Here is a 14,129-nt window from a genome sequence, read left to right on the forward strand (position 1 = left end):
ATTTTTGATAGTAATCTTATTTAGTACACTATAATTGACACACATGGGATATGTGTCATCTTTCTTTGTGCTAAAAGCAATGGTGAACAAAATGGAGAGGAACTAGACCTCATCATCTCTTTTTCCACCAATTCATGCACTTGCCTCATGATCTCCTCTTGTTGAGCTTGTGAAACTCGATAAGGAGGCTTGTTAGACAGTGAGCTTCCTGGTAGGAGCTCAATTACATGGTCATCATCCCTCATTTTAGAGGTAGCTCACTAGGGATGTCATCAATGAAAACATCTTGGGATCCATTTAGGAAATTAGACACCTCTAATTCCTCTTGATTTCCTTTATTGCAAGGATATGGTGTTTCCCGACTCATTAGCATCTATGTACATGCTCTCTTCCCTGTAGGTGAAGTAGATTCTCCTTTCAGGGAACTTCATGGTGGAAGCCATGTGGTTAAACCATGGTGCCCCAACGATAATATTCTCATGTTTGAGAGGGAAGATGAAGAAATCCTTTTTGTCCACATAGCTTTGGACAGGGAGCCTTAATTTTCCAATGAAAGAAGTAATCAAGACGTCTTGTCCCTTAGCTCCATTGGCTTTCAATGCATCTCCTATCTTGTGGGCTTGTATGCCTAGCTTAGTAGTCAACTCAGTGGATATGAAGTTGTGAGTTGAACTAGGGTCAAACAAAATAAAGTCATCATACTCTTGCATCTTTCCCCAAGCATAGGAAAGGAGAAATTCTTGGCAATGAGCATCCTCTTTTGGATCTTCAAACATAGAGACTCTAGGAGTCTCATTACGAGCAATTCTCTTGAGTCAAGGACGATAACCATGGCCTTGCTCCCCACACTTAAAAAATTTGTGGTCCTTACTAAAAGCTTCTAGCTCTTTAGGAGAGAGTTTATATTCACCTTTGTAAACTCCCTTCTCCTTGGATCGATTGTTGTCGTCGTTGGAATAGCCTTGGTAAGAATTTTGAGCATTGTTTTTCCTCTTGGCATCACTTTTGTCTTTATTTTCCATGGGCTTGACATTCAGTCTAGCCCCTTGTTGGAAATTGATGTGCGAAGCAACCATGGTGTGGTGGATTACCAGTGATAGAACCAAGCCGTTGAGAGTTGACATACTCGGCCATCTCTTTGGGTAATCCCACACATAATTGTTGCTTTTGCTTGGCAAAGTCTATCTTTTGAAAGACAATAGGCTTGAGATATAAATCCCAAAACTTATCCACATATTTGTGGATAGACTCATTTGAGAGAAGCTTTAAACTTAACCATTTGGTAAGTACTTTGTCCTTTGCATTACTTGCAAGGAATTGCTTCATGATGGAAACTCGTAGAGTTTTCCATGTCTTTGGGGCGTCGTCGTTGCCACAACGGCTAGCCCACCATTGATGAGCCGATTTTTGGAAGTGCATAGCTACATGGCGTAGCTTGGAGGACTCCGTGAAGCAATCGTCTCCAAAGGCCGCATCAAATTATTGGATGAAGGCCAATACTTTGTCGGTAGCACCAAAGGTGCCATCATAGGTGAGAAAAGAAATACTCTTTCCTCCCTCTTTGAACTTCTTTAGCATTTGTGACCTTTGCCATGCAGGGTAAAATTTGCGATGTCCTCCCCTCTTGTATTCTCTAGGAGAATAGCCATAGCTTTCATCATTAGAGGAGGAAGGTGAAGAAGAAGGAGAAGAGGGTGACCTCTTTCTTGCCCTTTTCTTCCTTTTTTTTCCGCTCTTCCCTTTTGCAGTGGCAAGGAGGACTATGGGTTAACCGTTTTCTCTTGGGAGGAGTTGACAATTGTTTAGTCCGCCTTCTTCGTAAAGCCACATCTTCGGAGGAATTTAGGGATTTATTACTTTCTTGATCTTTGGATTCCTCCTCTCGTATGGGAGAGAGTCTTCTTTTGGGGGTCTCATCAAGAGGCCTCCTAAGCTCTCTCTCCTCTTGGAGGGAAAAGGAAACCCCATAAGCACGAAGTTGTTCAGTAACTTTGGCTTGCAAAGCGGGGTTGCACATAGCTTGTTGCAACCTAGTGACAAGATAATTAACAAACATGGAGGCATCATCATTAGCACCTTCATGTGCAAAATCGAAGTTATCAATGTTCATTCTACTCTCTTGGTTATTGTCAACCATGTTAATTAAACTTATGTGTTTACTTAGTGTGTGCTTTGGCAATTAAAAACCTTAGTTGCTACTCCCCTTAGCCTTTGAAAATAGGCACTTAAGTATCTACACCCACGGCTGGAATTGGTTAATTATAGAGAGTAGTGGAGTGAGTCTAACATAGCCAAGTTGCCAAGGGATAGCTCCTTTCGGACTTCTTATGGCTCAATAATGGTAAAGCCAAATGCTCTGATACCAATGTAATGGAAATGGCCTATAAACTTTGAGAGTAGCGGAATTAGGAAATTCGGTGAAGCACTTTTGTGAGATTACTTTGTGAGCATAGCGGGTGAACTTAATTGATTGTAGCAACATAAATATGGTACTTAGTTAACTTGGCATGGACAATACTTTTGCAAGAGAGAGAGTTTAGAGAACATGACAATAGTTGAGGACCGAATTCATACAGAGCCGGTCCCCCCTCCAAAAGACATTTGTATTATAGTTTCTCCCATCAAGAGAGAATTGGTACAATACAATCTTTGTGTTCCTTGTGACCTAGGTGATGCAATGAAGATGGAAAGCTTCATGCATCACAAACATAACATAAACTTTGTAGAAAGCATTAACTATCCCAAGCCTCAGTCCCAAGGTCTCAAACACCTTTGAAGGTGGAGAGAGCTAGCGGGGAATGAGGGCAGGGAAGAGGAAGAAGAAACATTCCATAGCAGAAAGAAATAGTTCCTCACTTATCATCACTCTTCTTGCTAGCATAAATAATAGCATAGTAATGAAGATGGAGAAGATGGTAAGCTTAATCATTGAAGCATGGCTCTTGATTGGATTTGCATTCCATAGCCAAGAGTGTTGGTGTAGGCTCTCACTTCTTACAAGCTTGGAGAAGGAGGTGGAGTTCCTCAACTTTCTCCAAGTGAGAATGAATCCACAAAATGAGTGTGTGTGTGGTGTATATCCCCCCAACACTCCCCTTGCTTGCTTGGGGCGAGTTGTAGCTTTTACACATATTTCAAGCTCATTGGATCCCTCTCCCCCCTAGCCAATCACATGCAGCATGCATTCAAGTACATAGGTAGTCTTTGGACAAGTGTCCTCCTTACCCCTGAGAGAGAGAGAGCTTGAAAATATCTATATATTTGTTGGATGGAGCTAGAAGCTCATTGGACCCTCTTTAGCCCAGCCAATAGCATTCAAGCACCCCATGTGGTTAAGCATAGGGAGAGTCTGACATGTGTCCCATGTGTCCTTTGAAAAAGGGGTGCCCTTTGGGTGAGTGGAAAGTTAAGTCAAAAATTCCCCTAACTTTGGGACTTTCATGCATAGTAAGCTTCTCAAGCACCTTCCTCATTAAGTTTGTAGGGTCTCTTTTTGACTTCAACACCTTACCCCCCATGTATGGGAAGCTTCTCAGGCACCTTCCTCATTAAGTTTGTAGGGTCTCTTTTTGACTCAAGCACCTTACCCCCCATGTATGGGAAGCTTCCAAAGCACCTTTTGTAGGGTCTCTTTTTGACTCAAGCACCTTACCCCCCATTAAGTATGACAAGCACCTCAAGTACCTTAGTCATCAAGCATGACAAGCACCTCAAGTACCTTAGTCGTCAAGCAGACACCTTAGTCATCAAGCACGACAAGCACCTCAAGCTTAGGTCGGTTCCCACCTCAAGCTCAACCCTAGCTTGCTTAAGGTCAAGGTCAAAGGAATTTTAACACTAACCATTGGAGGTCTTTAATGAAGCTAACCCTAAGGTCTTTTAAGCTCCATTAGATGCACATTGCTCTTTGATAGGCTACCTCCTTTTGGAACCTTATTGAGATGTAATCATCTCTCCTCTTGGTCCCCTGCCGAGGTAAATCTAGAAGCACATTGCTCTTTGATAGACTACCTCCTTTTGAACCCTTATTGAGATGTAACCATCTCTCCTCTTGGTCACGTGTTGAGGTAAGTCTAGAAGCACTTATTGCACATTTCTCTTTGATAGACCATCTCCTTGTGGACCCCTATTGAGATGCAACCATCTCTCCTTTTGGTCCCGTGTTGAGATAAGTGTAGAAGCACATGTCTCTATTCTAACTCTTGTTCCCGTTTATTCTCCCACATTAAATGATCACTTTAATATGAGAAAATTATTTGGTAAAGTTAGATATTATATTTTATGACAAAACACTTATGGTCCTTGCAAAAAGCTTCAAACTCTTCAAGAGAGAGTTTGTTTTTACCTTTGTAAACTCCTTTCTCCTTGGACTGATTGTTGTTGTTGTTGTTAATGGAATTGCCGTGGGAAGAATTTTGGGCATTGGTTTTTTCCTTTGCATCACTTTTGTCTTTGTTTTCCATGGGCTCGACATTCTGTCTAGCCCCTTGTTTGGAAATTGATGAGGGAAGCAACCATGGTGTGGTGGATTAATTCGGTGATAGAACCAGATCGTTGGGAGTTGACATACTTGGCCATTTCTTCAGGTAATCCCACATAAAATTGTTGCTTTTGCTCGACGAAGTCTATCTTTTGGAAGACAGTAGCCTTGAGATGTAAATCCCAAAACTTGTCCACATATTTGTTAGTAGACTGAAGCTTCAAACTGCGCCATTCGGTAAGTACTTTGTTATTTGCATCGCTTGCAAGGAATTGCTTCATGATGGAAACTCGTAGAGTTTTCCATGTCTTTGGGGCTTCTCTGTTGCCACGAAGGCTAGCCCACCGTTGACGAACCAATTTTTGGAAGTGCATAGCTACATGGAGTAACTTGGAGGACTCCGTGGAGCCCTCGTCTCCAAAGGCCGCATCAAATTGCTGGTTGAAGGCCAATACTTTGTCGATGGCACCAAAGGTGCCATCATAGGTGAGAAAAGAGATACTCTTTCCTCCCTCTTTGAACTTCTTGAGCTTTTGTGACCTTTGCCATGCAGGGTATGATTTGCGATGTCCTCCCCTCTTGTATTCTCTAGGAGAATAGCCATAGCTTTTGTAGGAAGGGGAGGAAGGTGAAGAAGAAGGAGAAGAAGTTGACCTCTTTCTTCACATTTTCTTCCTTTGTTTCCTCTCTTCCCTTTCGGAGTGACGAGGAGAAGGACTGTGTGTTGACCGTTTCCTCTTTGGAGGAGTTGGCGGTCGTCTAGACCGCCATCTTCGTGGGGCCACATCTTCAGAGGAACTTAAAGTTTCATAACTTTCTTGCTCTTTGGATTCCTCCTCTTGTATAGGAGAGAGTCTTCTTTTGGAGGTCTCATCAAGAGGCCTCCTAAGCTCTCTCTTCTTTTGGAGAGGAAGGGAAATCCTATAAACACGAAGTTGTTGAGTAACTTCGGCTTGCAAAGCAGGGTTGCCTATAGCTTGCTGCAACCTAGTAATAAGATAATTGAAAAATATGGGGGCATCATCATTAGAACCTTCATGTGAAAAATCAAAGTTATTAATGTTCATTCTACTCTCTTGGTCAGCCATGCTAATTATACTTATGTGTTTACTTAGTGTATTTTTTGGCATATCAAAATCTTAGTTGCTACTCCTCTTAGCCTTTGAAAATCAACATTGAAGTATCTACACCCACGGCTCGAATTGGTTAATTATAGAGAGTAGTGGAGTGGGTCTAATATTGCAGAATTGTCGAGGGCTAGCTCCTTTCGGACTTGTTATGGTTCAATAATAGTAAAGACGTAGGCAAGTTTAAAAAGATCCCATAAGACCAAAGCTCCCGAGGTGTGCACCATCTCCCACATAGTGGGCTCAACAAAACCGATAATAGAACCCAGTCCCACTTACCTTAATATGATTAACCAAATCAACCATTAATAGCAGAATTAAGAGAATTAGAGTGAGCATTTTTGTGAGATTACTTTGAGAACATAGAGGGTGAACTTAATTGATGGTAGAAACATAAACATAGTACTTTATTAACTTGGAATGAACAATACTTTTTCAAGAGAGAGTATTAGAGAACATGACAATAGTTGATGATCGGATTTACTTGGAGCCGGCGGTCCCCCCTCCAAAAGCGTTTGTATTATAGATTCTCCCATCAAGAGAGACTTGGTACAATACAATTTTTGTGTTCCTTGTGACCTAGGTGATGCAATGAAGATGGAAAGCTTCATGCATCATGAGCATAACATAAACTTTGTAAAAAGCATTAACTATCCCAAGCCTCAATCCCAAGGCCTCAAACACCTTCGAAGGTGGAGAGAGCTAGCGAGGAATGAGGGTAGGGAAGAGGAAGAAGAATCATACATAGGAGAAAGAAAGAGTTCCTCACTTATCATCACTCTTCTTGCTTAGCATAGCATAATAGCATAGTAATGAAGATGAAGAAGATGGAAAAGTTAAGCATTGAAGCATGGCTCTTGGTTGGATTTGCATTCCATAGCCAAGAGTGTTGGTGTAGGCTCTCAATTTCTCAACAAGCTTGGAGAAGGAGATGGAGCTCTTGCACTTTGCACTTCACACAATGTGTGTGTGTGTGTGTGTGTGTGTGTGTGTGTGTCTGTGTGGGAGAGAGTATACCCCCTCTCATGCTTGGTCCACCCCTCTCTATCTCTTTTGTATTATTTAATTATATCATTTGGACATGTATCCTCTATTTCCTCTTTGAGAGAAAGAACTTAATGCATTTAAATTCTCATTGGACCCCTTTAAAGCCTATCCAATAGGATTCAAGCACATCATGAGGGTCAAATGGGGAGGATCTTGACATGTGTCTTTTATGCTTTTTAAGATATCATGTTTGAATTGAACACTTTAAGCACCTTAGTCATTTAAGCATGAAAATGGTTTATGCCTCTTGAGAGATCATGTTTGAATTGAACACTTCAAGAACATTAGTCATTTAACCATGAGAAGCACCTCAAGATTGGGCATGATTCCCACAAAGACCTTAAACACCTTAGTTAGCAAGCACAACAAGCACCTCATGCTTGGGTAGGATTCCCACGTCAAGGTCAACCTAGCTTGGCTAAGGTCAAAGGACTTTTCAACACTCTCTTTTGGAGGTCTTTAATGAAGCTAACCCTAAGGTCTTTAAGCTCCATTAGGTAGCATTGCTCTTTAACATACCATCTCTTATTTGGACCCCTTGGCCCCGTGTTGAGACAGATCCATAAGCACATGTCTATATTATAACCCTTGTTCCCATTCATTCTCCCACATTAAATGATCAGTTTAATATGAGAAAATCATTTGGGTTGGTTAGATTTTATGACATGTTTGCAGACTTTCCATCGTGTAGAACAAACAAATGCAGCACGGATGTCCTTTCTCGAAGGCGCCAAGGGCCTATGCTACGATTTATCAGGCCAGCCCTCCGAAGAAGCGCTTCATGGATTTTATGCTAGAGTGATGTTTCTACCATCCTACTACATGCAAACATTTGAAGAAGCATTCTACATGGGCTTCTTCACTTATTGATCTAAAATCTTTGGCCCTGTTATCACCAATCTACGGGCAATATTTGTTAGTTACTCCACACTTGAGCAAAGAAATAAAGTCACCATGCAATTTATGTCAAGTGAAGATAAAGAACTCTACGTCAGATACCAACAAGGTCTCGAGTAGTACGCACAAAGGACAACGACGACAAGAAAGCCCGACCACTAATTAGCACCCTAAGTAGCTGTGTCGCGGATGGCACATGCAAGGAGGGGCGGAATGTTAGCTGCTCAGCTAACAAGAGTTGGAGAACGAGCATCAAAAGGGATGCCACTCATTTTTAAAGCCAATTGACTGTATTAAATTCCTTTGTATCACTGAAAAATCCCGCAAAGTCCAAAGCCGTTGTAATATTATTGATTGTCAATGAATCTAAAAGGGTTGAGGGCCTCCAAGTTTGTAATTATATGCACTTTTTATGCCTTATATTGAGCCGAAATAGCTAGAAATTCATTCTTTGAACCTTGGCTAAGGTATAAAACCAAACTTTTGTAACTAAAAACCTAAGTTTTGGATAATGAAAGTAAGTGTTTGCTACAGAAGCTCAACATGACTCTACTGTTTCTTTGAATCTTTGTGTCTCTCTGGAACGGTGTTGCATTGCTATTCCGAGCATACCAACGTGTTTGCAGGTGCAAGCTCTTCCATTTAACGTAAGTTTCTCGTGATGAAAGTGTCATTTTAGTCGTGCTGTCTACGAGCTGATTTTGCTCTCTATGCACCATACACTCACCAGAACTAGTTTCTGACCTTAGTAATAGGTAGAGCACGCCTAGAGGAAGCTATAGAGTGCTTTAGAGTCTGAAACTGACTGAACTTAAATATGATGTTTATCTTAGGTGCGATTTTGTCCGAGTGTCAGAAATGACATTTGAGTACACCGGAGTGTTAAGGATACTCTGCTCATGCTAGGCACAAAGTTTTGTTGTATTTGGAGACTCGTAGCTATACCAAATCATCAGAACAAGCTTGCGGTAAGGAAAATAGCTTTCGATGTCTGACACATATTTAAGACTCAGACAGGTAGGAACAACTTAGTCTTGGGTTTTCTGAGAGATTAGCTATCTCTTGTAGCCTCCATGCACTAGTCGGGTCAGCTACGTCCCACGGATTGACAATTTTTATGTATGTGGTTCTTGCTTCGCTAGCATTGATATGGTGGGGCTTGGCAGTCGGCCGACACTCCCCTAGGTTGAGGGAGGATTTCCTTTGCTGTGAGTGGGTCGGAGAGTGGGTCGGAGAGCAATGCAACACCGTTCCAGAGAGAGTGGGTAGGGACTCTCCGACCAAGCCAAAGTTCTCCTCTGTGTGTTTGGTGAACTATCCTCCACCAAGCTTCCTCAAGGCAACAGAAAGATGTTGATTTAAGGATTGATGAGACACCACCTCATGATGTCTCTCTACTCCTAGACACGACAACCGCTTCACTTATAGTGAAATCTTTAGGAGTGCCATCTCCATACCCAATAAAGGGATCAAACTTCAGCGACTCTGTGTCCACCCAACTCTGCAAGACCAAATGCAGAGCAGACTATCATACTTGTTGTGGTCTATGTCACAAATGATAAGATTAGCCCCTTTCGAAGTTACAAAAGACTCAAGCACTGATGATTTTGGAAGAGATTGGCTTGTAAAAAGTTTGGGAAGATCAGTGAGTGTACGACCATCTGATCCCCTCGTCTCGAATTAACATTCCACAGAGGACATGTTTCTTTTGAATCTTGGAACCGGTCAACTTCAGCGCCCTACCCACCTCTCATCTCTAGCCCCTAACCACCCCCCAGTTCACCCCTTCACTCTCTCCCCTTACCCTACCTTCCCTCTCCCCTCAACCCTACCCACCCACACCCTACCCCCCCCCCCCCCCCCCCCCCCCCCCCCCCCCCCCCACAACCAAGCCACCCACCCCCTCCCGTCGTCCCTCACCACCCCCCCTCGCCCCTACCCTCCCACCTCTACGCACCCTCTCCTCACCTACTCACCCCTCACCACCTCCTCTCGTCCCTACCCACTCTCTCCTCACCCCCTCGCCTCTGCCCACCCTATCCTCGCCCCTCAACACCCCCCTCTCACCCCTACCAACCCCTTGCCCTCTCCCCTCCCCCTACCCACCCCCTCCCTTCCTCTCGCCCCTCACCACCTCCTTTCACCCCTACCCACTCTCTCCTCACCCCCTGGCCCCTACCCACCTTATCCCTTCCTCTCGCCCCTACCCTTATTAACATACATAAAAGTAGGCAACAAAGGAGGCTTACACAGATTGGATAGAAAAAGGATTCATTTATTTGTGAAAAATCTAAAAGAGTATGGAGTTTTAAAATAGACCTTGAACGCACATCATATGGAGGGGTTACATATAGTGGACCCCCCCCCCCCCCCCCCCCCCCCCCCCCCCCCCCCAAACACACACACACACACACACACACACACAAAGGATGTTTACAAAATAACAAAGGGTATTTTGGAAATTTTGGAAAAATGTAAGGGCATTTTGGGAAATTTTGGCAAAATATAAGAGGTAATTTGGGATTTTTTTTCCAACTTTTAGGAATATTTTGGGTAATTTTCTCATATTATTAACGTCAAAGATACAACATTACCATAGAGAGGGTCGAGCAAGACATACATTCTTATTCAATACACAAGCAACCCGTCCTAGCTTGTTATCCCATGCACCCCGAACTAACTGATAGGCTTGAGGCATATGAGCATGCTCTAGTGTCCATACATGGAGCCTAAACAAAGCATGCATCATATGAGAAAGTGGGAACAAAACTTTTGATTCGTTGGCTCATCATCAACTCGCCATGTTCGCTATGGCAAGGTGGAACAAAGCTTTGTTACATCAAGGCAGATACTTCCTCATTACAATGAAAACATTTCGTATGAGAGAGAAGAAGAAGAAGAAGAGAGTTTTAACGTTGTAGGAAACTCTTCCTATTGGCCTAACTAATAACTTCATCCATCCTAGATGACTAGAGAGGTTTCCCACATTCTCATACTTGTCAAGTTGGGCTTAACCCCAAAAAACTCCCCCTTAAGCCGAACTTGGGGAGTTTTACAATGAGTAATATAATGGCTTATGGCTATCATGGGTAGTGTACTCCTAGGATACTACTGATACATCTAGGTGTAGTACATGATTCATCATGGTGGTTCTCATAATGGATTCATCACTCATGGCTCAATAATACTCATCCTAAGCTCACAAGGTAGTCCTAAAGAGATACTGTTATCATGTTGTTCATTCATTCATGTGTAGTTGATGTCGCGCAAACGAATTGAGTGTCATGATTCCATCATTCTTCGCTATCATCGGTTCTTCTTCATTTTCATCTTCAACTTGATGTTTGTCGGTCTGGTTGGTCTGGCTGTGGAGAATGAGCCTTCATGGATATGGTGCAAAGCACGTATGCATTACAATGTTTATGATGCTTGTGTGTGTGCTTGTGTTTAGGTGAAAGTACTCATACATATCGTGTAGTGTGCTCATTATGTGTAGGAAGGTCTTACCATATCCTTTGATAGCAGTGTCTAGTCAATGTGCATTGTGCTTTTGTACATAGGTATTGCATACATATCAATGTGGGCCTTGTACAAATATATCCTCAAGGAAATTTACAAAAAATTCATGGCCGAATGTGAAGTCAGTCTTCTCTTTTGAGAATCTCCTCTTCACAATGGTTGAAGCCTTGAAGCTTGAGGAAGAAATCCTTGAAAGATTATTTGAGATTCATTCGTCTTTGCTCCTGTGGGAAGCACCCATCATAGGGTCTGTCGCGTGGGAGAGATTCCTTAGAAAATTGGGTTCGAAGTCCTTTGGGAAAAACTTCGTGGGAATAACCCCTTTTGTGCCCTTGGCCCTTGGTGGTAAATGTCAAGTGGGAAGGGTTGCTTAGTGAAGAAAAACTTCCAAAAAATGAAATGGCGAGCGCAATAGTTCTCGATCGTCAAGTGGTTTTAGCCGTGCCAAGGAAGACTGGCGGGTCAGCGTGGCTATGCAGGCTGTTGAGGAGCATAGACTACAGGGCCAGACCGAGGAGGGTTTCTTCGCAAGCAGTCCCTCACCACCTCCTTTCGCCCCTACCCACTCTCTCCTCACCCCTTGGCCCCTACCCACCTTCTCCCTTCCTCTCGCCCCTACCCACCCCCTCACCCCTACCCACCTTCTCCCTTCCTCTCGCCCCTACCTACCCCCTCACCCCTAGCCTCCCCCATTTGCCCAACCCCCTCACCAAACAACCTCACCACTAGCCTCACCCCATTTACATTTCCCCCCTCACCTCTACATTTATACTAGCCTCTCACATTCTGAGATTTTGCTACAAACTTGGGCCTTCTTCAATTTCTACTTTCTGTACAACATATCTCACTGTGGAAGGGTTGCCGTACTTCTTCACTATATTCCACAAATACCTACATTTCATCATTTCTTCTCCACAGAGCTTCAATCGGGTTGACTGCATTTTTTCTGCTAGTTTCAGTGTTCTTTCTAATTTCAAAGTTCTCTCTCACCGGTGGTCTTATGGCGGGCAACCTGTAGCAGGGCTATAATGTCACTCGCATAGGACATGCAGTTAGTTACAGTTGGGCTGGAGTTCACACTGGAGGGACTCTCACCCAGTCAGTGATATGGGTGGTGACCTAGTGGACACCGTGGTCGGATCACCACCGGCGCAGTTTGGAGATACGCTTAGTTGGATTGAGATATTTTGCTAGCCGTTTGTGGCTCTTTATGAGATACATATGTGTGGTTAATTCCAATCGTATCATATATTATCATCATCCACTTTGTATGGTTGTGCGTCTTGAGCCTCGAGTCTAGAGTCTGGAGATTGGCATGACCCATTTGCACTCTCTCCCTGCACATTGGAGCCTCGACACCCCATTGTACCTGTGAGTCTTGGGCTTGAAGCTGAGTGTGCTACCATCCAGAGTTTGTATGGTTCTGAGTACCAGTGAGTTCTGAGTCGGTTAATGTGCTTTGAGTTGTTGTTTCATTGTTGTGTGATGTTTTCTTTTTGTTAAAGTGAGGTTTTACGCACACTGCATTGAGGAGCACCCACAATAGAGAGCACGACAAACTTTCCCTGCTACAATTTTGTATGTAAGACTGACAAATTTCGAAGTGCTTTTTGTGATTTATTTGGCTTGACTTTGATTCAACACAAATTTAGAACACAAAGGAGTCTTTATTTCTAAAAAGTGAATTAAATTAGAAAAGAGAAGTTACAAAATACAATGATTCAGGTGGATAATACATGTGACCAATATTTGGCTTGACTTTGATTCAACACAAATTTAGAAAACAAAGGAGTCTTTATTTCTAAAAAGTGAATTAAATTAGAAAAGAGAAGTTACAAAATACAATGATTCAGGTGGATAATACATGTGACCAATATTTTGGGAAAAACCTTTACGCTTCTTTCTTCAAAAACTAAGAGTTGGATCTCTCTATGTATTAGTGGGATGTGTAAGATTTATTTAATGTCGTAATTAATGGTCACCCATTGGGAGTGTGTTTGATTTAATTTAAACGTGTGAGTGTGTTTTGACAAAAGGGCAATTCATTTGAGGACTTAAATTACCCTTTCGCTTACTAAGCACCTCTTGGTGGACCGGCTACCTCATTGCTTTCGTGAAATGAGTGGTATAAAACAAACAACGTGACTAAATTTGAAAAGCACAAATATAATGAATCAATGACATTTGGTTGTAGTAGGAGCCTTTTCAAAGTACGAACCAATTGAAATGTATTCCCTCCTTTTCTTTGATAGTGCAAGCTCACTTTTTATTTCGCAAGTACACCTCTTTACTTTATGTTTGAAAAGCTGCAAAGACACTGACATTTGGTTGTATTAATAAGAGCCTTTTCAAAGTACTAACCAAAGAAAATTATTCTTTCCTTTTCTTTAATCGTGCATGCTCACTTTTTGATGTATTCGGCATGCACACCTTGTTTAGTTTATCCTTCAAATATCAACTAGTATGTGACCCGCGCGTTGCCGCGGCTACATGTGCGTCAATTGAAGCAACCATTGTTCTCCTTTCCTTCACATGGAGGGAAAATGTGGGAAAATGCCTATGGTTCTCATGTGAGCTTTTATAGCTCTTTAATACACTTGTGCATCAACCACCACTATAACTACTTTTTAGATGACAATGTATGACAACACACAAGGTAATATTCATGATGGGTGTGTGACCTGGGGGTGATTGCATGGCTATAGAAACTTTGTCTCTATATGTGGATAAATTTCAAAATTTATAGGCTGGATTGCACTCAATCTAGCTAGCTAGTAAGGCGCATATTGTTTGTTTGTGTACATCTGGGCACCATTGGCACCTTAAAATATGAGGGCAATGAAAGCAAAAAACTTCACCCAATTGTTTCTCTTTGCAAGAGTTTTGGGCATCATGCTAAAAGAAAGAGCGTGCTGCAAAACACACGCACACACACACACACACACACACATATACACACATGGAGTACACATGCACGTTCTTCTTTGAAAGAGAAGATTGTATTCAACCATTCACATGTTTTCCCTCACCCATCTTTTATACCATAGCAGCCATTTGGC

The sequence above is a fragment of the Adiantum capillus-veneris genome, chromosome 19 (assembly GCF_014529385.1).
Source record: "Adiantum capillus-veneris isolate H3 chromosome 19, ASM1452938v2, whole genome shotgun sequence".
NCBI classification, from domain to species: Eukaryota; Viridiplantae; Streptophyta; class Polypodiopsida; order Polypodiales; family Pteridaceae; genus Adiantum; species Adiantum capillus-veneris.